At 28.6% G+C, this 26,822-nt stretch overlaps 1 protein-coding gene and 1 long non-coding RNA gene across 2 annotated transcripts in view; both read right to left on the bottom strand.

Annotated features, from left to right (window-relative positions):
- The window catches only part of LOC127278228 (furin-like protease 1, isoforms 1/1-X/2), a 780,368-nt gene that overhangs the window by 525,375 nt on the left and 228,171 nt on the right, over positions 1-26,822 (bottom strand). The gene's annotated exons all lie outside the window — the stretch shown is intronic.
- LOC127278225 (uncharacterized) lies at positions 4,777-5,092 on the bottom strand. Its single transcript, XR_007842465.1, has 3 exons — positions 5,045-5,092; positions 4,916-4,975; positions 4,777-4,840 (listed from the first exon to the last, which is right to left on the bottom strand). It is a non-coding gene; the product is annotated as an uncharacterized LOC127278225 (long non-coding RNA).

Here is a 26,822-nt window from a genome sequence, read left to right as displayed (position 1 = left end):
TTTAAAAAATATATAAATTTATGTTTTTTTAAAAGTTTTTTTAAATATTTTAAAACGTGCATTTCTCAATTATTCTTAATTTAATTTAATTCTCAGATATTTAAAATGTTCAATTTTCTCAAGCTCATTTTAAAAAAAATTTTGTTTAGAATTTATAATATTTATAAAAAAATATTAGAAAATTATACTGTATATATTCAAAATAAATATAAATTCATATTATAATCAGATTTGTTCAATATTTTAAACTCTTAGATAAATAGATTCATTTGTTTTGAAAATTTCTTTGGAAAATTATATTCAATAGAATATGAATTTCGTGTTATTATTTTGGTTCTTATCACTTAAACTTAAACACTTGTAACTTTAAAGGAAACTTTATATTGCTAAATCATTAAAATGTTAGTCAAAAATAATTGTGTCATGGAACTTTTATATATTCTATTTAAAAAATAATTAAACATTATAACTTTTAATTTTATTTAATATTTTTTTAATCAAATTAAAATAATAAAAAATTCTATTTATATCAATTCAAATAGATGAGAATAACTCGAATGAAAAATGATTGAAAATATATTTTATATATAAGAATAGTTATTGCTTACAGAATTTATTACAGATGACGACCTCAATTTTTTTTGAAGCACATTAAACATTTATTATATGAGAAACACCCCTGACGGATTGTATGACGCGAATGCTCCACGCAATTGGCAGAGCATTCGTGGAGCACGAAATCGAAATTGAAATTTTATCTAAAATGTATAAAAATGATAAAATAAATATTAAAATCAGTAAGTTTTATGCATTTTAAGATGATTATTGTTGAATAATTATAAATTTTTTATGTTTTTATTAATTTCAATATATTGCAGTTGATTGTCAACATTTGTCGATAAAATCAATAGAGCCGCGCTTTTTAGAAGGTAGATTGCAGTACTCTTATTTTCTTTTCTTTAAATTTTTTCTATATTTTTTTTATCAAAGCAAAATTATTTGTTCAACCGAAATATTAGTAAAATAATGTATTATTATATTTAAATAATTAATATTTTAATAAAAAAATATTATTGGTAAAAAAATTAACTGTTTTTATCAAAACATTTGAAAAAAATTAATTTTAAACGTAAATAATTGTGAAAAAAATGAATTATTTCATCAAAGAAATTGATTAATTATTCAAAGAAATTGATTAATTATTCAAATAAATTGGTGAAAATTTATTTTTTTTATCTAAAATATTGTTGGCAAACATTTATTTTTTATCCAAAAAAAAATTTTATTTAAAAAAAATTTTTTTTATCAAAAATATTGGTGACAAACATTTATTTTTTATTAAAAAAAAAAAATATTTTAATTAAAAAAAATTTTTTTTATTTATTTATTTATTTAAGAACAGTGTACAGGCTTACAAAGAAAAAATGCCCTTTTGTGCATATGCACTACAATAAAAAGAATTATAACAAAATCATATTCATTTGGTTGGTAGTATCAAAAATTAAAAAGTTAATATTTCAGAACCAATTTACGAAGGTCGCAAATAAATTTGCTTGGAGAAACGCCAAAAAAATCGAGTTGGTCACAATATTCATTTCCCCTAGAACATATTCTATTTAAAACAGAGTTCTCAACATAATTAGCTCTGTACCTTCTAACCTTAAATAAACTGTAATTTCTGAAATTCTTGGACGGAACAGCATAGTCAAAATAAATGGACAATCTAAAAGACCATTAATTATTATAAATAAAAACAAAAGGTCCAAATATAATAGTCTTTATGTAAACTTGGGAATAAGTAAGGTTCTTCTTAGGTTAGTATAGTTGTGACTAAAAAATCATAATATATGTTGGCTTGCTTCGCTACGAAGCGAATAAATCTGTTTTGTACGCGCTCCATTTTTAGTATCCTGATAAGATTCCCAAATCAATACTGCAGATTCAAAAAGAGATCTAACAAAAACAAAGAATATTGATTTAAGTACCGTTATATTCTTAAAATAAGACGCGTTTCTAACAATGAAGCCAAGCACTTTAAGTGATTTATTTACAACTTCAGTAATGTAAAATTCAAAATCCAAGTTGGAGCAAAAGTTAACTCCAAGATCATTTATGACAAAGACTCTTTGCAGTTAAGTTTTATCAATAACATATTTATTATCGATAAAACTATTACTTCTAAAAAAAGATATAACACTACATTTTTTAGGGTTAAGACTAAGTTTATTATCAATTGACCATTTTAATAAGTTATTAATGTCTGCCTGAACCAACTTGCAATCGTTCTCACTTGTGATGATCCTAAATATTTTAAGGTCATCCGCGTATAAGAGGTATACACAATGCATAATTGAATCAGCGATATCATTAATTTGTAAAAGAAATAGAAGTGGGCCCAAATGTGATCCCTGCGGAACCCCTGATGTAGCGCAGAAAGACAGCGAATAATCACTATTTACACGGACTGATAAAAAACGATCTTTAAGATAACTACTGAACCATTTGATAAAGAAATCAGTAAAATCAAAAGAATAGAGTTTCGACAGCAATATAGAATGTTCAACTTTATCAAAGGCCTTAGAAAAGTCCGTATAAACAACATCCACCTGTCTACCCTGCCCCATATTATTCAATAAAAATCCTGAAAAGGACGTGAGATTGGTAACGGTTGACCTTTCCTTTACAAATCCGTGTTGTTGAGGAATGATTGAATGTGATACATAACTATAAATTATATCGTAAATGATACTTTCAATCACTTTAGAAATAGAGTCAAGAATCGTTATTGGTCGATAGTTATCAATCTCATTCCTGTTCCCAGACTTGTATATTGGGACGATAATTCCCTTTTTCCATTCTGATGGAAAAATACCCAATTTGAGAGATAAATTAAAAATAATGTAGAGAGGTTGAATGAAGGAAGACGAACATGATTTTAAAAGGAAGGGAGGAATATCATCGGGACCTGCACCCTTGTTAATATCAAGACTTCTTAGTTTTTCTTGAATCCTACCCGCGTGAAAACGAACTATAAGAAAAAGCTATCAAAAGCTGGCAAAAGATGGGAGAAGATTTTCGCCATTGTTTTTAAGTTTTATCCCATACTTTAAAGAATTGCAAAAAGCTCAAAAACCATTGCTTATGAGCCTTTCCCATACTTTTTTTAATAACATATATCATTGCTAAAATCTTGCAAAACAATGGGAAAAAGATTAAGAAAGAAACCTTTTTTTTCTCATTTTTTCATCTTTAAAAATTAGATTTTTAAAGTATTTATTTTTAATTATTTATTTAATTATTTAATTACAATGTACGGACTTACAAATAAAAAGTTAAAAATGCCCTTTAGTGCAAAAGCACTTAAGGGTATAGGGTATAAGGGTATAAGAAGGTATAATGAATGTAATCACAAAATGACGAAATCATGTAGGTGACTTATAGACTAATACAAAACTAATTTTCGTAGGTCGTTTGTGAATTTGCCTAAAGATATACCAAAGAAGTCTAACGCGTGACAGTACTCGTTACCTCTAGTACAAATTCTGTTAATAATACTGTTGTCTAAATAGTTAGATTTATTGAATTTAACTCTGAACTGTTTTTGATTTCTTAAACCTTTTGAAGGAACAATAAAATTTATGCTTGACAATATCGATGGACAATCGATTAATCTGTTAATAATCTTGAACAATAATAGCAGGTCCAAAAAAATAATTCTGGAGTAGAATTTTGGAACCATTTGTATTTTTCTTAAATCTGTATAATCATGACTGAGTATGTTGTAATATACACCAACTTATCTTGCTGCAAAACGGAGAAATTTATTTTGTACACGCTCTAATTTTAACAATTGGTACTCTTGGTATGGGACCCATATTGCTATTGCAAATTCTAATTTTGTTCTTAAAATGACACGCATTTCTTTGGATTGAGCCAAACACTTTAAGTGCCGCGTTAACAGTATTAGCAATATGAGTATCAAACCTTAGATTAGATGAAAAAGTGACCCCCAAGTCACTCAGGTTGGAAACCCTTCTCAATTGTTCACTGCCTACAGCATAGTTATACAAAATTGGATTTTCATGTCTAAAGAAAGATATTACACTACATTTCTTAACATTGAGAGTAAGCCTTATATCAGCAGACCATCTCACGAGATTGTTAAGATCATTTTGTACATCAGAACAATCATCATTACACGTAAAAACTTTATAGATTTTTAGATCATCCGCAAATAATGAAAAATTGTAATGCAATATTGACTTATCTACATTAATAATGTATAACAAAAAGAGAAGAGGTCCTAGGTGAGATCCCTGAGGAACACCAGAATTAGCTATAAATGGTAACGCGTATTCGTTATTTACACGTACAGACAAGTAACGATCTTTAAGATAACTACCGAACCACAATATAAACCCGCGAGTGAATCCAAATGTGTCTAGTATATCTAGTAGTAAACAATGATCAACTTTATCAAATGCCTTAGAGAAATCAGTGTATATTACATCAACTTGTTTGCCATCCCCAACGTTTTCAAATAAAAATTCAGTAAAACATGTTAGATTTGTAATTATTAAACGTTTCTTCATAAAGCCATGTTGTTGTAAAATTACAGAATGTGAAACATGACTGTAAATAATATCATAAATCAAGCTTTCAAATATTTTTGATATAGAGCTAAGAATTATTATTAAAATTTTTAGGTTAAAGCCAATATATTTCAATTAAAAGATGTTTTTTTCATTTTGGCCTAAATGGCTTTTAGTTTATTGCAAGAATTGACATAAAAATGTGACGCGTTTCGACACAGAATTCTGTGTCCTCATCAGATGCATTTCTGCAAAGATAAATTTTTTTAGAATTTTTTTCAAACGAAGATTAAAGTTCTTTTTTTCTTTCGAAGAATACATACCGACATTGTCACGTCTGTTTAATTTTGTTTATTTTATTTACATATAATAATTTTAATCATCTGTAAAAATGTAAAACTGTAAGAACCAGCTATTACTTAAAATATTTTATCTAATTATCAAAAATTTACCTTTAATTAATTTTGAAAGTTGAATTGAAAAGATTTTTTATTTTATATATATTGATTTAAAAAAATTTTTTTGGAAAATTTAAAATTAAAAATAAAACTTTTTTGAAACACATGTTTGACATGTGTTTCAATTTTGTTGGTTAGAAAGGTCAATGAAAAACAGATTTAGTATTGAGAATCAGAACGGTGTCAAGCCAAGGTTCATATAAAAAGTGCTAAAAGTATAAAGGTCGGTTCACAAACATTAACTGATAACTGTAAATAAATATAACTTAACTTTTCAACATCAGTTTTAAAGTTAATTGAACTATTTTCTTTTAAAATATAATACATTTCTATAATTTTTCGTTTTCGTAAATTTTTTTCGGAATATAAAATTTTAACATCATTTGATGAAAAGTTAAACTGATGTTTTAATTCCGTTGAATGTTTACAAAGGGCTGTTTCTTTACTTTTAATCGACTCCTGATATTTGTGTCTAGATATTCTATTCTTTAGATGCTGTGATGTCTGACCTACATAACATGAATTACAATTTTTACAATTTATTTTATAAACTAAATTAATTTTTTCAAAATTGGGAAAACAGTCTTTGGGCAATTTTAGTATATTATTTTCAAGTTTATTTATGGTTTTAAAAACGACTTTAATCTTCGTTTGCAAAAAATTTTAAAAAAATTAATCTTTGCAGAAATGCATCTGATGAGGACACAGAATTCTGTGTCGAAACGCGTCACATTTTTATGTCAATTCTTGCAATAAACTAAAAGCCATTTAGGCCAAAATGAAAAAAACAAGAATTATTATTGGTCTGTAATTCGATATATCGTTTTTATTACCAGATTTGTAAACTGGAACAAGAACACCTTTTTTCCATTCGGAGGGAAAAATTCCCGACTTTAGTGACATATTAAATAGTATATAATGTGGCTCAATAAAGTACTCATGACAAGATTTTAAGAAAGAAAGGGGGATATCATCAGGTCCCGCCCCCTTATTACCATCAAGACCTTTAAGTTTAATACGAATGTCTGATCTTTTAATTAACACAGAATGTAAATTATTAAAATTTGAAAAATCAGAGTTAGAATTGTTACTGTTATTTAAACTATCATGATAAACATTCTTAAAAAATTCCGCAAATAAATTGGCAATATCTCTATCGTTGTCGACTTCAACATCTAACAATTTCATTATCTTGGGTATACCACTATCATTACGTGAAGCATTCGCAAAGTTCCAAAACATTTTTGGACAATCTAGCAATGACTTTTCAATGTTCACAATATAAGAATCATAGCAAAATTTTGACAATTTTTTACATTCTGACCTTAAGCTTGAGAAAGTATTATAATTGTATTTAGTACTATTTTGTTTATACCTCCTATGCGCAATTTTTTTAAAACAAGTAATACGCTTTAAGTCTTGGCTAATCCAAGAAGGATTTTTATTATGAAAAATTACTTTAATTGGAACAAAAAATTCAAATGCTGTATAAACGTATTCATAAAAAATATTTAAAGCAAAATTAACATCAGTGTTATTTAGACAAGTACCCCAATCAATATTACCAAAAAAGACATAAATCCAGCATAATTCGCATTTTTAAAGTCATACTTATATAAGCGAGAATTCGAAGCAGTAGATAAGTGCACATAATCAGTATTAATCGTAAACAAAATTGGAGGATGTAATACATCGATTGGAACAATTATATCGATCGCCAAAGTTAGCGTATAGTTGTATGAATTGTAAAATATAAGATCTAAGATCGTATTACAACTATTAGTAAAAGCGTTTAATTGCCTCAAATTTAAATAGTTTAATAACTCAAAAATATTATCTGCAATTTTTCTTTGAGATAGTGAAGAACCCGGCAAACAACTATTAGCCAAATTAAGATTTGAGTTATAATCCCAACAGATAAAAGGTGTGTTGAAATCACCCAAGATACATAATACGGCATGTGGATATAACAAAGCAACATTTTCTAAAATTTTGTTAACTGTAATATAAATATTTATGTCAGAATTTGGAGGTATATAAAAGGCACAAAAAATATAAATATCAGAATTTATGTGACATTTCACCAGTAAATGTTCAATTGAATTTACGGAAGTCATTATTTAACCATGTTTCAGTGAATACAAAAATGTCATACATTGTTGAAGACAGACTATGGCGTAAGGCATCCAATTTCGTTCTGAGACCTCTCACATTTTGATAATATAAATTGACATCAGTTTTAGGTAAGTGTATAGCTGAGGAGACAGATGGTTCACAGCGCGTAGTAGTGGGAATAGACTGGGAGGGAGTACGCTGCGTGTAGGAGTGAGAACTCACACATTTGGAGACTGTATGTCTGGAGTCACCAGCTGATTCACTGCTTGCGAAGTGAGAATAGACGCTCGATCTACTACCACTGGCAGTGTGCGTTTGATTAGCACCGGTACACCTCGTTGGTAAATTAAATGGAGATCTTTCTCTCCCTGGGAAATTCGATGCTCCAATTGCTTTTTCAGTGATGTCAATTCCTCTAACTGGTTTTTCGTTTTGTCTGGATGCAGTGATATCCCTTGTAGTGTGTTGTCCAGTGCAGCCTTCTTTGCTCTTATAAATTCTTTGTGTAGTGACTTCGCCAAAGTTTCGTTTTTCAGCACCAGCATTATTGGTCTTGGCTTCTGGTTGCCCTGTTTAAAATTCCCAATTCTATGAATATTAGTACCAGCTATTGAGGAAGAATCGAAAAATGTTGAAATAAGTTTGAGTGTATTAAGTTCGTCAGTTTTTTTATCATCATTGTCACAAGTAGTGACACTCGATTCAGAAAGCCCAAACAGTATTAGATTACATTTTCGTTTTATTCTGTCCTCAAGTTCAAATAAACAATTATTAATTTGAGAAAAACTATCTAATTTTGTAGATGTTGTAACGCTATTCTCTGTCTCTTTCTATTTCTTTAATCATTTCCCATTGAACTTATGCTCAATGGAAAATTCCAAAGAAAAACGCTACAAAAATGGCGACGATGGCGGGAACGATTTTGATCTGGTAAATCTTTCTCTTATAAATTTACCGGCAACCAACGGTGATCCGTTTAGGGTTATCCCAGCGCCAAGTAATTAATTACTCGGACCTCCGCTAATTAATAATGACAATGAGCTCTTCCCGGACTAGCTCTATTTACCGCGAACTCATAATTATATTTTTACCATGCCGCACTTTATCTCAGGGACGTGGATTTTTCGTACACGGGAGAGAGAGAGGGAAAACAATACACTTTTATTACCAATAAAACACTGTAAAAATTAATAACAATTTGAACACTTTATTAATTTTTGACTCTTTTTTATTTTTCGAGAAATCCACACTGCTGTGTCGTTGAGACTAGTCAGAGAGAAATGCGTCGGCGTCCTTTGTTCCGCCATGCGGTTAAACACTTTTCCCGACTTTTCCCTTTATCTTTATGGTGCCATTACCGGAAAGGAAGAATGAGACACTAACCTTGGAGTTTCTTTAATATTCTCCGGTAATCCATATTACTCTCCCTTTAACCTCGGTTACACCGTATCTATTGGAAAATTAAATAGTTTTTCTCGATTTCGTGTTGTCACTCACGAGTAGCCAAACTCGAACTGGCAATTACATCAGGGTCGCCTGACCCAGTGACCTGCGCAATGCGGAAGGCCCCTACCGGTTGATAACCTCGGTACTTCCGTGTCTAATTATAGTCGGCTTTTCGTTGACAATTATTAATTATAATTCATAATCAATAATAGAGACTTTGTGAAGATTGGACTTTTTCAGTTGACTCTTCTTTCTCCTCTGACTAATCAATTCTATTGATAGATTTACATTATTACTTATGTGGATTTCTCTTTTTATAGAGAAATACAATATCACTTTTCTCAATAATAATTTGTGTTCTTATTTCTTGTCGACGTATTTTACAAATTATTATTATGATGTTTTCATTAACAAAATAAAAGAAAGAATATTTTACGTAAATGAAATAACATTTTTCCTTTCAATAAACATATGAAAATTACAATAATAAATGAAATGTGGTAGGAAATATATAAGATAAAAGTTGAGTCCGGGCTTGGCTAATATATCGTGTTATTCAATTGAAACACGATCATTTACGAATTTAAGAAACTTTAATCAATATGTTATTCGGCGATAACTCTGAAAATCGCGTTTAAACAGGGTAATTCAATTACCACGTTACAATGTGTTATTGGATAAATCGTGTAAATTACCTTCAATAACCGTAACGGTTATTGAACCGTTAAGCAGACATTGCATTATTCACTATTCGCTCAATATCAGATACAGTACTCTCTAAAACTGAATCAGTGAAATTTCACTGAGAATCAGTGAAATTTCACTGATTGAAATCGTGAGAATAGAGTCACTGAGAATCAGTGAATGTTGATAGATTTAATCAGTAAAATTTAATAATTGATTGAATCAGTTGATGTTACATTGATTTAATCAGTAGATATATGATTGTTTAAATCAGTAGATTTATGTTTTATTGAATCAGTAGATGTATTACTGATCTAATCAGTAATAAATCAGTTATATACCTAGATGTATTTAAATTCTACCATTATGAATATGATTTAAATAAAAAATCAATCTTTCTTTTTGTAATTAATTGTAATTTATTATTTATAAATTCATAAAATAATTGAATATTGCAATTATTAAATTATAAATTAAAAATGATAATTTTTAATTTAGTTAATAGTAATCATACTTCTTAAACAATTTTAACATTTGTTACAATTTACATTGTTACATTTGTTATCAATTTACATTTAACTATTAAATTGAAAATACTTTAATAGTATTACAATTAATAATGGTGAGTTATAATTTAATTAACAGTTATCAGTCTTTTTAATCAAATTTAAAATTTTTTAAGGACGTATGGAAGGACTGAACAGAATTCACGACTGTTGAATTCGTTTTGTAAAAAGATGTTTCGATGAAATTATAAAAAAACGTTAATGATGACGCGAATTTAACATCAGTTACATAATGTAACTTAAAAAGTATATCGAAACCAGCAAGTGGACTTTCATCTTTATGAATTTCGACATTTTTTAAATACGTATTTTTGACTATAAAATTGAAAGTAGTTTAATAGTATTATAATTAATAATTATAAGTGATCATGTAATTAACAGTTATCAGTCTTTTTAATTGATTTTAATATTTTTTAAGGACCTATGAAAGTACTGAACAGAACTCATGATTGTTGAATTCGTTTTGTAAAAATATGTTTTGATGAAATTATAAAAAAACGTTAATGATGGCGCGAATTTAACATCAGTTAAATAATGTAACTTAAAAAGAATATCGAAGCCAGCAAGTGGACATTCATCTTTATGAATTTCGATATTTTTGAAGACGTATTTGACTATAAAATTGAAAATAGTTTAATAGTATTATCATTAATAATTATAAGTGATCATTTAATTAACAGTTATCAGTCTTTTCAATCGATTTTAACATTTTTTAAGGACGTATGAAAAGACTGAACAGAACTCATGACTGTTGAATTCGTTTTGTAAAAATATGTTTCGATGAAATTATAAAAAAACGTTAACGAGGGCGCGAATTTAACATCAGTTACATAATGTAACTTAAAAAGAATATCGAAGCCAGCAAGTGGACTTTCATCTTTATGAATTTCTATCATTCTGCCATCAGCTATAATAAAGTATTTTTTAACTTTTTGACCGGACACAGACAATTAATACGGCTGTAACGATCCTCTTGACTCTACTTGCGATCTTGAAACTGCCAAATTTATATCAGTGCCTTCCTATAAAACAAAAAAATTAATTCAGAATACACAATTTTCTCATTCAGTGTAGCTATTTGAAGAAAAGTAGATATGCAAATAGTCCAATTAGCTGATATTACCTTCAGAATTTTTATTAATTCAGGATTTGGGAAAGATGAAGAAGAAATTTGCTTTGAACTCCCTGGACCAAATAAAATCTCCATCTCATTCTCAGCAAATGCAGATTGCTGACCTTTGGCCAATTTTATCCGTTTGCTTTTGCTTGGTCCTGTGCTCTTTTCATCAGTTTTGCGATTATGTATAAAATTAGCAGCGGGTAATAAAGCAGGTATAAGAACGAGTGCTCTTAAATTCTCTGTAACAAAAGTAAAACTATTATAAAAGGAACATATGTATTACTTATTAAAATTATTATTATTGCCAAAAAATTACCATCTTCTATAAGTGACGTTGCCTTACTAAATACTTCTGGTTTTCTTTCGCTACTGTATTTTAAAATCCTTGGAACATACCATGATTGGAATTTTTTTAAAAAATTTCTACTATCGGAATTTGTTTCTGCAGTTGACATTAGTTCATAGTCTTTGTCAATCTTATAAACAAAACGCACATTATTAAGAATAATTTTAAAACTTTTGTAATTGGAATAGTATTTCACGTTCTTGTTATTTACAAAATTAAAATTTTGTAGAAAAATTTTCTAATAAATGAGAAAATTCACCAAAATAATAATTAAAGGTTTTACCATATATCCGTTAAAATCAAACAATCGTGGATATTTGGCTCCTATATCATCAATAGTAGGATAACCCTCCAATATCCACTTGTGTCTGTTCGGAAACGTCAAATAAAGAGATTCTTCAATCTCTTTCTTCCTATCTTCCCTAGGCATTGTGAGTTGCATCCAGGAAATCTGTAAAATTAAGAAACGTATTTTAGAATAATTAATTGCATAAATCAAGAAATAAATAATTATCATTGAATAAATATACCTGTTCTTCTAATTCTTCTTCATTCAATAGAAATTTATCAGTTTCGTCGACTTCACAATGATCTTTCTTAAGAAAAGCCTTCACCTTCGTAGTTTTATATTTTTTTTGGTCTGCAGGTAACGACTTACGTGCATTCCAAAGTCTATGCTCAATGAAGCCTTTCCCAGATTGTTTATCAAAATATTGTTCCTAAATTATAAATTTGAAAATTCATTAACAGTGTTACATACAGAAACAATGTATATCATATTATATAAAAAATCCTCTTCTAATATCCCATCATAACAAAAGTATTTTCCTTCAATGCAGAACATTTTTATTTTTGGAGATTAATAATAAAAGAAATCAATTTTTTGAGATGCTAGTGTAAAAAATCTTGAATTTAAGTTGAATAAATTTAACTAATTAATTAATGTGGATAATTAATTATTTATTAATTACACTGCCACGCAAAAACATAGAGGAAATACACCCTAATCATCAGACCTGAATCAGTTTTTATTTTTTGTGTGATCAAAAAATCATTTTTTGAGGTTCAGTCAAAATCCTGACGTGATGAGGTAAAGACGACATTGAATTTGGATGCAGCACCCCCCAAAAAATAGTAAATATGGTCTGATACCAGGATAAAAGCAGTTTCTTTTTTTTGTCTAGCTAGAAAGTATTTTTAAGGTTATGCCAAAATCCTGACGTGATGGGATGAAATGGATCTCGGATTACTTTTCAACGACCCCAAAGACATATAGTACATAGGTATGGTGCGAATTTCAGGCTGTTACATCCCGGTAACAATTTTCCCTAATTTTCCTTAAAATTATCATTAAAATAAGACATTTTATATAATTCTATGATAATTTTACAATACTTAAACTATATGTCTTATTTTAATGTATTTATTTATGTATATATTGATAGGATAGAGTGTGGAAACGAAATTGATCTCAAAAGAGATATGACATTCGTTTTCACCATATAAGTTCAGAAAGTTGAAAAGCTAAAAATAGGATATATGTAAGCAAAATGTGTAGCAAGTTCGAGTTTGTTTGTTTATACGCGTGAAGAATGTGAAGGTTGTGAAGATCCAAGTGTAATATGATCTTCAAAAACCCATTGTCAGCATATAAAGAGAGAATTCAGAAAGAAGAAGATTCAATGTCATACATGCGATGTAGACCATTACCATATAAGGAAAGTAATTCTATTTATAGATCACCCCTCCTCAATAATATGACATTTCTCCCACTAATTAGCATAATCGACTAGTATATAAACAAGAGCTTTTTCCATAAAGCTTGTCAAAAGTTCCGGTGCAATCTCTAACATCGTAGAGCGACCCTTCAGTTTACTTTCGCCCTAATTATTGTATTCTTTCCTGATAGCCAATAGGTGCAAGTTAATTTGACTTTTCACTTAGAACATAGTTCTTTCCTGATAGCCAATAGGTGCAAGAGAAGCAAATTAACACTTAGAATCAATAATTTAATAGAAATAACTGTCGTATTTATAACTATAAATACTAAAGAAATCTTGCATTATCTCTTTTTCTAAATTTGTCAATTTAGTATATGTTGCTTCTCTTACACCTGCTATAAAATTCATTCCTGTCAAAGGTGCGAGTGACGAGAGATAACAATAAAGAATATTGCAATTCTTTAAATAGTTATAAAACAATTTAAGTCGTTAAAGTTACACAAGTGCAACCAAAACGAACTATTTCAAATCAAATCAAAACCAATTTATAGCGACTAAGCTATAATCATCGATTTATCCGACTTCATTGCTAAAAGTAAGTAAACGAATTGTAAACTTGTATCATTATTGTTTAATCATTACTATATAATTATTATTTAATCAATAAATGTTATAAAAGGGAATATTTGACTTGTTATTGTAACGCAAAACCCGTAGTTTTGACAAGTGACCACGATCCTACATAAAAATAAATATCAGGCTTTACCAACCTGATTAATCAGCCTTATTACCTTCAAGTAAATAAAATTCATTTTTATTTAAAAACCACGCCTAGTTCGGAACGTAACACAGGCCATTAAAAATTTTTTTTGTGTGCTGTACAATTAATTATAATTATTTTTTTAACTAAGAATATTTAATTTAGTGCACGAGAATACTTTTTTTATCAGTTCATAACCATTTATTAGTTTAAATAATATGCGAGAGGAAAATTCTTTCAAGTGAATACTATTACTTTTTATACCATATGTAAGAGAAAAATATGCATTAAATTTAAAGGAGTCTATGAAAATGAAGATTACTTTTTTCACAGTGTGATAATTTCAATTTTAATTTGAATACTTGTAAACATAAAATATTATTGGGAAATTTATATCTCTGTAACAATTGATTCTAGTGTCATTGACAATTATTATTTAATTATAGAATAAAACTTACACAGTCTCACTGTCTCAGAAACAGGAAAATTCGCGTACAATACATTTCGCTAATGACCATTTAACATCTTTTGAAGGATAGCTTTTAAGGGAAATAAATTATATTGAATATATTATATTAAATGATTATTGTAAGAAAACTTTACCAAGAAATTTTTTTGCAAAAAGACTTACTAATTGTTGTTTTGGGCTTTAATCAAATCAGCCACTAGTATTCGAACGAGACATTTTCTTTCTTCTTCTCCAAATTTATTGTTCTCCATGGCAATTAGAAGATCACTACCTTGTGGATCATTTTGTAGTGCACATGTTAAACTTGGAAATGTCTGTAACATACATATTACAATTAACAAATTTTTTCTGACTATTTTAATAACCAACTATAAATAATTAGAAAGTTAAGGAAAATTAACATTGAAATTAGAAACATGTCAATAAGACAAATACTTACAGAATAGGCATTGTTAATATCTGAATTATCAATTTCCTGTACATTTGAAGTTATATTATCTCTTTGTATTCGTTGTACTCTTAAGTCATTCATTTCTGAATCATCCAAATTTGGGATATTTACCTGTAAATAGTAATAATTTGTAATACATGTATATGTAATAAATTTAGTACTATGGCTATTTGAAAAAATAAATAAATTATATTAAAAAAAATTTCAATAATTCTTCTAAGTTTATAATAAATACTTACATCTTTTTTGCCTCCATCGGATTCTTGGCAGTTTTCTACACTTTTATTGTTTGCTGTGATTATTTTTAATAGTTTTTTTGTTGGGCCCAGTCGTATGTTTAAAGATTGTCGCAAATCATTTTCTGTTAAATCAAAAAAACTTTCGCCGTCTATCTGCTCATCTAAAGGAAATCCAGAAATTAGTCATATAATGATATGGCGTAAGCTAATAAACAATTTATTAGAAGTTGTTTCAGTCTAAATAGATAATGGTTTATAATGTGCAAGATTTGCCACTAAGGTAAATGACGTAGGCCCATTTAAATCTCCTAGTTGAATTGAATAAGCGTTAAAGTCTATATCAAAATATAAACTTTCACAGAGTGTCAACTTTAAATAAATAGAATTTTGTTCCAAGATGATAATTTCCTTTATTTCACCGAAAATTGGAAGATTATCATCAGATGTAGTTGCAGCAGCTACACAAACTACCACTTCGTTTCTATATTCTGTCCCATTCACATTTACTGAATTTGTACGAAATACATTATCAGTATCGATGAATCCAAAATTCAGCAATTCTTGTCGACTAAACGTATCTTGAACTTCAACTGTTTTACCTCCATAAGCGAGGATAATGTTTATTTCCATATCCTGACCACCCCATTGTGCACTTTGTGTACATTGGCATATCCTAAGAAGTGTTTTCGGACAATTGCGGTAATTGTGCATTACATGACTCCTTTCTTTTAGTTGCCCATGTTTTAACTCAAATTTCATGCACCAGAAGTTAATTAAAGGGCCTGACCATTTAATGCATTCGACATAATGCAAAAGGTGGTGAAATTTATTGATAAAATTTATGTCAGGAAAAAGCTTTTTAAACATTTCGAACAGATCTTTAATTAAGTGAGATAAATATGGACGAAGACTTTTATTTATTTTTGGAGCAAAGACTATTTCCATAATCCGCAGCAACAAAATAATTAATTCCATATGTCTTTCACCTTTTGGTACTTTGTCTGACACCAAAAATGGAAACACTCGAATTAAGCACCAAGTTTGCATGGCTTTTTGACTGATGCTGTGGTAATTAATATTTCGAACATTCGCATAAGTAAAATTAGGTGACGGTTTATTTTTTTTTCAGAAAATCCATATTGGAAGGATGAAATTCTTTCATTCAAAAACGATATATCAAAAACAGAAGCTACATATACATAATGATTTATGACTCTCTAGAAACAAGACATAGTCGACAGAACTTGTTGGCAGACGGTCCTAGAAGACCGTAAACATCGTGAACAGCGAGAGTGTCTCCATAGAATGCTGCTAGAGAAGCTCTAAGAACGAAATTCTCATTGTTGATTTTAATACTCACGCCCTCGTCAGATTCTAGTTTATTTAGATCACGCATGAATTCCCTCAAAATTTGTTGAAATCCATATTTTTTTACATCTTCGGAACAACACAAACATGCGACATGAATATTTCCAATTTTACTTCTGATGTGTTCTGGCAAATTGTCAATTAGAAAATAAAACACTCCTAGCTTATGAGGCCCTGTTTTCGATCCAAGAGGATTAACTATTTCCAAATCGTCATAATATAAAACTATTCTCAAAGCATGTTTAAATCGCTGGAAAAAATTACTTTGTTTGAAATGTTCCCCATCTATATATGATGAAAGAACTTCATTTTCTGAATCCCTCTCAGTTAAAACTGCATTTCGGATTGCAGGATTTGACATAATTAAAGTCAAAACTTCAATGAGAGGAACATATTGAAACGTTTCTTTGACTAACTTAGGTACTGTAGTTGATGAATTAGTATCCAAAATATTATCTACTCTATCACCTAAAGGAATTTCAATGCCTTCTATGTAGTTACAATAATTTTTAAGAGATGCTATTTGCTCCTTCAGTGTTCTAAGACCAGAAAATGCTGTACTCGGTGATTGAAAATTTTTAATTAACTCTTGGCTATCTGGATTGTGTAAAATATTATTGTTTTGAAGAACCATCTCCGTTTTTTTCTTTAAAAATTCATTGTAACTTAATAAAGTTTGCTCAAATTCATCAAGAACATCGGTTATAGTGTTTCCTGTCATTGCAGGTTTTGATTGCAGTCTACTTATCATGCGGACAATGCTGACTCGCAAGTTGAATTTATCATCATTTACAATATCGATATTTTCATGTATATCAATATTTTCAATTAAAGGTTCAGGTGACTCTATTTGTTCATCATTATAATTGAATCCTTCTTCATGAACAGCATCGTCTATTATATTAACAATTTCCTCATTATTTCTTCCAAAATGAATTTTTCTTATATGGTTGCGCAATGAATTAAAAAGTGCAAATCGTCTTCTGCAGCCATCTTGTCCACATTTAAAACCCAATTGCCCACCTCCTTTACTAACAGTGAACCCATGTTTATGTCGTAGGCAATTAGAAGAATTCGCAATTTAGCTAAAAGCCTAGGCGTTTAGCTAAATCGCACAAGTTAGACGAATGGACTTGGAAAATGATTAAATTCGTCTATTTGCCTGAATAGATTTGACATTTAGCTAAGTGACTAGTCATTTAGCTATTTGCCTAAAGCTGTGTCGGCAAATAGAAGAAAATGGTTAACACATAGAAATTGAATTATATATTATAGTTTACATAGAATACGGAGACAATTTTTTTCGGGTTTACCTCCAGTAATTTGTCGTAATAACCCTCGATCGCAATGACATAAATTAATGGATCTTTTCCTTGTTTGCGTTTTAAAATTATATGATTTTCACCACCAAGTTTAACGATTTCATAAAGTTTCGAACAGTGATAAAATGAACTGCTTTTCGTTATTTTCACTCCTTCGGATTCTAAAAGTACTTGTGTCACTTCCAATAAACGTTTTTTATTCCAAGCGTTTCGATTACTTTTTTGACCACTGTTAAACACTTTCAATTTTTCTTCAAATTCATTGCGATTTACACTCATTTTTGGTAAAAAAAAAATAGAAATTTAAATAAAAATTCGCGTCAACTACAATTTTCACTTAGAGGGTACGGAAAATATGATTATACTAAATAAAATTTGGTTTTGTAACGTAATTTAAGGAAATAAATTTATTTTCTTTTGATCATTTGTTTACAATTTCTACAAATTAAATGTACATATCTGACGTTTGTTTCAGAAATTAAATTTATTTTGTTTCCAGCTCCTGTTTATAATTTCTATGTGTAAACCATTTTCTTCTATTTGCCGACTCAGCTTTAGGCAAATAGCTAAATGACTAGTCACTTAGCTAAATGTCATATCTATTCAGGCAAGTAGACGAATTTAATCATTTTCCAAGTCCATTCGTCTAACTTGTGCGATTTAGCTAAACGCCTAGGCTTTTAGCTAAATGGCGAATTCTTCTAATTGCCTACGACATTTATATTGTAAATGATAAACGTAGTTATTGAATCCTTGTAGGAGAGTTGGGCATTCAGAACATTTAATACTTTCCATGGTCTCATATAAAATAATCTATGTTCAATAAAATATAAGACACTTTATGAATAAAAAATACTCACTTGTTATTCATTAGTATTAAGTTTTCTACAAACTATTATTTAAGTTCTAAACGTTCAAATTAAAGAAAAACAATTTTACTATTTCATAAAGTTCAAATGCTATTTTAAAATTTACTCCATATAAAAGTAACGTTCATTATTAATGTATTAATATATTATTAAAGTTTTGTTTATTTTAACATTTTGAACTTTAAGCCCATTTTTTAAATTGTCACAAATTGCTTTACACATAACCTCCTCTCATTTATGGAAAGCAACTTATAATTATATAAAATTTAACATAATTGTAATTTTGTTTAAAACGTACCTCTTAGTATTGAAATTGTTCCTTCGTCAATCCTCATTGATTTTAAAACATCAAGTAAATCATTTGTGTTTCTTGTTCTTAATTCTTCCATAGTGCGCACTGAAACTAATAAAATTTTTAGAAAGTGAGGTTATGTTATTTTATACTGTAAAATGTTTTTACTTTTTTGAAAAATTTATTATGCATTGGCTTTTAAATTGCAAATGTATAATATTCAATTTGTGTTATTTTTGTGAAAAAATTTGGAAATGTGCTATAACTTATAAAAAAGGTTACTTTTCGAAAAGAGACAAGAAATGTTGATTTAGAAATTCGAATTTTTACTGCTTGTCTCACTTTTTATAAATATCTATAAATATAATCCAGAAATTTCATTTTATATAAATATCTTACCTTTGCATTAATTCTTCTTGTCAGGATGTTAAAAAAATTAAATTGTTTATATAACAAATAAAATTAAACCATACTTTTAATCGCAAGTTGATAGGTAACCACTGTGGAACAGTCTATGTGAACAAACTACAAAGTGTCACTAACTATAGAGAGCTAAGTCACAATTTAATTGTAGGAGGAAAGTTGTTAAATTAAATTATTTTTATATTATATATGACAAATAAAATTAAACGATGCTCTTGACCACAAATTGATATTTTCTCCAGTTGATGAGCAGTTTATATAAATTAACCATAAAGTAACACTAATGCTTAGAGCACTTACTCACAATAGGTAAATTCTCACGCCGCGCCGGTGGACAAATATGCCATTTGTTCGTCAACTGCCCAACTTTGCTTTTTGAAATTTTGGACACAAACCTGAAAATTTCATCTAACAAGATTGGACAGTTGACAAAAAATTAAAAATTCCATTTAGCACGGATGGGCAGTTGACAAAAAATTAAAAATGTCGCATTTGGACATTTTCTGGGATTTAAAACAACAGCGCCCCCATATTTTTACAAATGCAAAAGCTAGGCTTTATGCTATAGGTGTATTTTCCCATCTCTAGTCTTCTTCATACCCGTCAAATTATTGAAGAAAACAAACGCGCATGCAATTGTTTATATTTACTATTCCATTAAAGTCGTTCAATTTATTAATTTTTACGCAAAAATAATTAAAAGATTTTAAATATCACTAAATTGTAACTTATTGACTGAAACAATGAATGTCAAAACAATGTGAAGATATTTATATCCTTATTTGATTCAACACCAAACTATATTATATATATTCCATAAAGCGACATTCAATGCAATTCGCATTATGTCTTAAAGGTGAGGCTATGTTAGTTGATCATATTATATAATTAGTTATAATTATATAATTAGTTATACTTTTAGTTAACGGAAAAAGTGTCCTGGACAAAATTAGAAAAATATCTTACCTTTAACTTGATAAATGTCGCTCTATTTCTTGAAGGTGAGGTTATGTTAGTTGATCATATTATTTAACTAAGATTGTTTCACAATTATTGATTCAATGGAATATTTAATTTTGCTTTCAGTTAATGGAAAAAGTGTCCTGGACTTAAAATTAGAAAAATATTTTAACCTTTAACTTGATTTTTATTTCTTGAAGTGTCAAAATTTAATTCTTATATGTAAAAACTGTCAATTTCGACGAATTATTTTTTTTTCATTGGTCAATAATAATTTTACTATCAATATACAGACTTCTAATATGTTTCCCTTCGATAAAACAATAACTATAATTACTCAGAAATATGTTTACTATTAAAAAATAGTGGAAAAATGTAGTGTTTCTTCCTTTTCTACAACATTTTTTTCAATTGCACTACTGAATTATTTAGTGAAACAATTAATTGATTAAATCTATGACATATTTTTACTGATTTAGTTCAGTTAATACTTTTTACTGATTTTTCACTGATTTTTCCAATAAACAGTTAATAATGACTGATTTACCAGTTAAGGGGTTACATCTGGTTGGAGGCCTAAAAAATAGGCTTTTTTCAAATTTTTTTTCTGAGTAGGTCTTTGAATAAACATAAACAAATATTATAAAGATCAATTAAGCAACTCTTCAGGTATATGAAAAAAATTGTTTATTGACAAAATTAAACAAAATGGCGGCTTCCGATAGATAAATATAAAGTGATGTTTAAAAATATGGCTCCGCTGCACGCAGTAGAAGTCTCCTGCACCATCATCTGCAAGCATAAAATTTTTTTTTTCATAAACTAGACGAGTTTGTCTAGAGAAGTACACACGATTATAATTTTATAAAATTTTTTCGAAAAATGGCGAGACTTTGAAAAAAAAATCGATTTTTTGACCAAAAAATCGCTATTCAAATATCTCTAAAAAAAATTTTTTTTCATCCACTGTAAAAATCGTGTGTACTTCTTTAGATAATCTAATTAAGAAGTTACAGTTAAAATTTCAAGTCATTTGGATAAAAACTCTTCGAGTTCTACTGCGTGCAGATTTCAAAAATGTGGTTTCTAGAAAATCGCAGTTAAAGTTTAAGAACACTACAACTTTTTGAAATCATGATAATATGGTCTGTAATAATTTTTTACCTTCACTCTGCTATCCCAGCACCATACAACTGCCCTTCCAAATTAGAATTTTGGTCCTCTTGTTCCTTTCTCGACGAAGTAATACTGCGTCTCACCATTTTCTCGACTTCTGAAATCGAGTGTTCAGCGGCCTTAATGCGATTTGCGTCCGATTCCATACAGAAGTCGAGTAAAAAACGCCCAACTGTCATGCCTAGTGCATCGTAGATGGAAAATAAGCCGGATAATCCCTCGTTGAAAGTGATGGTGGAGATATCAGTCGCTATATCGAGAATTTTCTTTCCGCTTGACATCGATTTTGGAGCGATGGCCCATACGACTGAGTTAAAAGACTCATTTTGATTTTGAGTGTATCCGCCCCTATTGCCTTTCTTGCCACTATACACTTTATCACTCATGATTCAGAAGGTTTAAATAAATTACGAAATCAAAATATCAACGGTAAACACTTAATTGCAACGCACATGATTGTGCGTTAACGATATACTCGAAATTCGCTCTTTTAACATCTTAAAGTTGCTCTACAAAAACCAATTTTTAGAGCATTTCTGAAGTCTTTTCATGCTTGGCCGTTATTGATTATTAATCTAGGAATGTTTTGACGCAATTTCAGTCAATAAAAAAAAAATGCAAAAAAAAAAAATTCTAACCAGATGTAACCCCTTAAACTATACATGACTGATTCAATTAGTATTAATTTCACTGATTCAGATTTAGAGAGTAACTGCAGTTTGCACTTGAGAAGATGAGGGGGGGGACATCAAGGCTGTTGGGTGAATTCGCACGTGGTGGACCACAACATCGCGAAAAAGAACCATTTTCTAGCAGCACTGACCTGGATGCACATGAGGAGTGGTACGGAGCATGACAACCAATGCACTCTTTAATAGCGTCTACAACTTTTTTGCCACAACGAACACAAAATTTATCACCAGTATTTAATTTCGAGTCCCACATTTTATATGAAAATAAATTTTGAGGTTAGGAAACTATAAGTACGGTCCTCAATGATTAAGAGGAAGACAAAATAAGTAAAAACAGTAACAAATTGTAGGCACCAAAACAAACAACCAGATTGACCGAAAACGCAGAAGCCGAACCAAACTCGGAAAAATTCATTTAAAAAAGTATACTGAGTCACAAGCGAAAACGTGTTCAGGGGTAGCCACCTAGCGGCTATACGAACAAAATTAATTAATTTTTCTGGTTATTTAACTTTAAAAATCTGGTTTTTGAAGTATTGCAAAAATATGGGAATCAGAATTTGAAAGGAAAAATCAATTTTCCTCTATTTTTCAACTTTAAAAATTTGATTTTTAAAGTATTGCAAAAATATGGGAAAAAGATTGGTAGTGAAAAAATCAATTTTCCTTATTTTTTAAACTTTAAAAATTTGTTTTTTAAAGTATTGCGAAATCATTGGAAAAAGATTGGAAAGAAATAAAAATCAATCTTTCTCGATTTTTCAGCTTTAAAAATTTGATTTTTAAAGTATTGCAAAAATAAGGAAAAAAGATTGGGATAAAAAAAATAATTTTTTTTAATTTTTGCTTCCTCGTGGAGGTAGCTTTGTAGTCCTTTCGTTTATAAAACTTTTCAAAGTGGCGAAAACAAATTTTTTTCTTTATAGAAACATGTTATATAAGATCCTGATCAATTGTCCGGATGTATGTATGTGTGTGTGTATGTGTGAGTGTGTGTGTGTGGATCTCTTTTTTGTTTAGAAGATAACTTTAACAGGTTTTAATGGATTTAGATAAAATTTTGTATGCTCATTTATCATATTAATATCTTAAATCTGACCAAAGGATTTTGAAAAATACCCCAAAATAAAAATTTTATCGTCTTTTTTCCAAAAATTTTTTTTTAATCGAAAAAAATTTTAAATAGGAAAATTAAAGGTTGTATATAATAAAATCGTATTCCTTACGTCAATACGAATCGATCGATATATATAAAGTATACATTTGAGGTAAATTTAAAGAATTAATGAAAGTTAAAAATTCACATTTTGGATATAAATTTTGTGATTTTTTATATTGAAGTTTATATATGAAATAATTGTATTCCTTACGTCAATACGAATCGATCGATATATATAAAGTATACATTTGAGGTAAATTTAAAGACTTAATGAAAGTTAAAAATCAAAAATTCACATTTTGGCAATAAAATTTTGCTTTCTCCACGAGGAAGCAAATTTTTTGGCTGATCGTAAAGAGGAAGCAAAATGTTCATGTAATGAACATCTGAATTTACAACTAGTTTTAAATATTACAAAACTAGGTGACAAATAAGGTGCCAAAAGGAAATAATTTTTCTCATTTTCTTACTATGAAAATTTTGTTTTTTAAATAATTTTTTCTTAGTTTTCCAAAATTCTTTTTTTTGAGAGCACTTCAAAATATAGGAAATGCATGGAACCAAATATAATTTTTTTTACATTTTTGACTTCTAATAATTTTGTTTTTCTAATTATTGTGAATCTACGGGGAAAATATAGTACATGTTATTTTATTATTCCACTTTTATAAATTTGTTTTATAAAATATTGCAAATGTTGTGAAGAAACATGATACAAGAAAATTATTTTTCATTACTTTTTTTATAATTTTCAAACTATTACAAAAGTACTGTAGGAATATGTAACATAAATGAATAATTTTTTGCATTTTAAATTTATAAGTGTTAATATTAAGTGAAATTCAGTTTATTGGAATTTCCCTGAAAATCAGTTAAAAATGACTGAAATATCAGTCATATTTCACTGATTGTCCAATTAAAAAATAACTGAAATTTTCAATATGCTTGACAGAAATTTTCAGTAATTTTTTAACTGGACAATCAGTGAAAAATAACTGATATTTCAAACATTTTTAACTGATTTTCAGTGAAAATTCACTGATTGAAATCGCGAGAATAGAGTCACTGAATCAGTAACTCTATTGAAATCAGTCAAATTTTACTGATTCAGTTTTAGAGAGTAATATAAGATTATAATTTCATTAAAAAAACTTTTGGAATTAATATTTTATTCATGCTCAATTTTCTTCTTCAGCTTCTTCACCACTCTCATCATCTGCTCTTTCATTGTCTTCTGAATCGCTATTCTCTCCTTCATTGTTACTGTCACTTTCTTCTTCATCAGTACTATCTCTTATAATTTTTCTGTGACTTTCGTATTCTTTCCTTGCTTCGTTGTTCTCTTTCTCATTATTAATGTCGTTGTTATTTTCTTCTCCTTCACTACTATCTGATATCATTTTTCTGATATTCGCATATTTTTTTTCCACCGCTTCTATCTTCTACACCATTCTTAGCATTTTCACTTGTCATATTTTCATTGCTCTTGTCCTCAGTCCTTTGCTTTTTGTTTCTTTCTTTTTTATATTCTTTTTGATGTTATCTCCTTCTTTCTTAGGGTGTCTTAATGTGCCACATTTATTATTAATGACTTTTATCAAATCCTCATTTGTAAATTCATCTGGAACCGTTTTCTTCCTCTGTACGTAAGCTGGAAGATAAATCTATATTAATAAAATCAGACTTATGTTTGTACATTGCTCAAAATTAATTTTTCTTGAATAGTTTATCATTTTAAGTAGTGAAGATTCCAAATATGCCAAAAATAAAAATTCTGTCTGCCTGTCTCAACTCAATCGATCAAGGTGAAACTTGTCAGTTTGTTGAATCTTAGGGTAATTTAAAATCTTAGCCATCTTTGCTTATAAAACATTAACATGAATGGAAGTTATGACACTTTTTCAAAAAATTTGAAAAATCAAAAAAATGCAAACTTTTTCGTTTTTGTCAGATTGATGTGAAACTATCTGTACCTAATTTTTTCATATAAATACAACCAATTTTCACACTCAAATTAGCGCAACTTAAAATCTTAGTCTTATTCCATTGAAGAATGCTAATTTGAACAGAAGTTATGACACTTTCAAATAAAAAAAAATTAATATTTCTTATTTTTTGACAATTTGTTGCTAAAGTTTCTTTATTTAAAATTTTGTGACCAATGAAGTACATTTTTAACAGTAAAATTGAAGAATTTTATTAGAATTGGTATATTAATAATTCTAAATCTTTAATATGAAATTAGATATTGTAAAAAAAATAAAAAATGGCTATACTAACTCTTTGAAATTAACAATTATTATTTCGTTGTCAAATTTTTCAATTAAACAAATATATTATTAATATTATTTAAATTACACCAATTGTGTACTGACACTCTACGTTTCATTAAAACTATAAAAATTTAATTATTTTTTTAAATAAAGTAAATAAAAATATTTTTAAAAAGTGCCAAAAGTTTAGAGGGGTTGTTCAAAAAATACGTAACGCATTTAAGGAGAATGAGAGATCAAGTAATTTGTCAGTCTACAGAAAAGAATGGTGCTAATGTATGCAACAGAGCGTTACATAGGGGAGGAAGGGATTTTCAAAATTGTGGCCCCTAGTAAGTTCAAATAAACGAAATTTTTTCTATAACTTCTTTAAGCACAAATTTCATTATAAAATATTCTTTTAAACACCAGAAAAAAGAAATTATTAATTTAATAATTATTCAATTTAGTGCGTTATTTTACATTATTATAACAATTTTTAATAATTTGTAGATAGAAAAAAATATTTTGTTTATTTACCAATATAGGAAGTGAAAACCCTTCGAAAACGGGTACGACAGATAGTTATTTTGTAAATATTTAACATTTTTTTGTACAAGATAAATGATGAATTGCACTTACAGAGAATAGCAATTCTAATGTCTTCAGGAACCGCTGTATTCGATTTGCTGTGCCCTAACGCACACATTGTTTTTAATTGCTCTTTCTCTATTAATTCAAATAATTGCGATCGAGCTAAAAGCTTGGGTTTATTTTTAAATCTGTTAATTAATATTAACTTCGACGATTTAATATATACTGGTATCCCTTTTCGGAGTTGAATTAGAGGATCTGAATCCTTTGAATCGGCCTAGAGACAGAACAGAAAAATATTAGGTCGATCATGCATATTAAAGAACAATGATTAAATCATCATTATTATTAACAATAAACAATAAAAATAAAAAAAAATAAAAACGTGGATTTAAAATGAACTCATTTTATTGTAGCTCGAAATGACCCAAGCAAAAATTTCTGTCATATTCCAATATTAATAACAGGCTCAGTATTGCACCAATACTGGCTTACCCGTACTGATCCAGTACTGGTATGAATAAAAATTCGGTACTGTGCCAGTACATTCTCATTACTGCGCTAATATTATGTGGACAGTATTGGCAAACCAGTACTGAATATAATTTCTTCCAGTACTAAACGCCAGTAATAATATATTAATATTTGATTAAACGTTCATTATTATTAACAAATAATAATTCGAAAACTAAAAAAAAATGAATGACAGAAAGAAATATTAAATAAATAAAGTGTTTCAAAAATTATT

The sequence above is a fragment of the Leptopilina boulardi genome, unplaced genomic scaffold (assembly GCF_019393585.1).
Source record: "Leptopilina boulardi isolate dan_hultmark-lab unplaced genomic scaffold, ZJU_Lbou_2.1 LbouV2_2, whole genome shotgun sequence".
NCBI classification, from domain to species: domain Eukaryota; kingdom Metazoa; phylum Arthropoda; class Insecta; order Hymenoptera; family Figitidae; genus Leptopilina; species Leptopilina boulardi.
The sequence above is the reverse complement of the archived record's forward strand: the minus strand, read 5'-3'. Positions and strand labels throughout refer to the sequence as shown.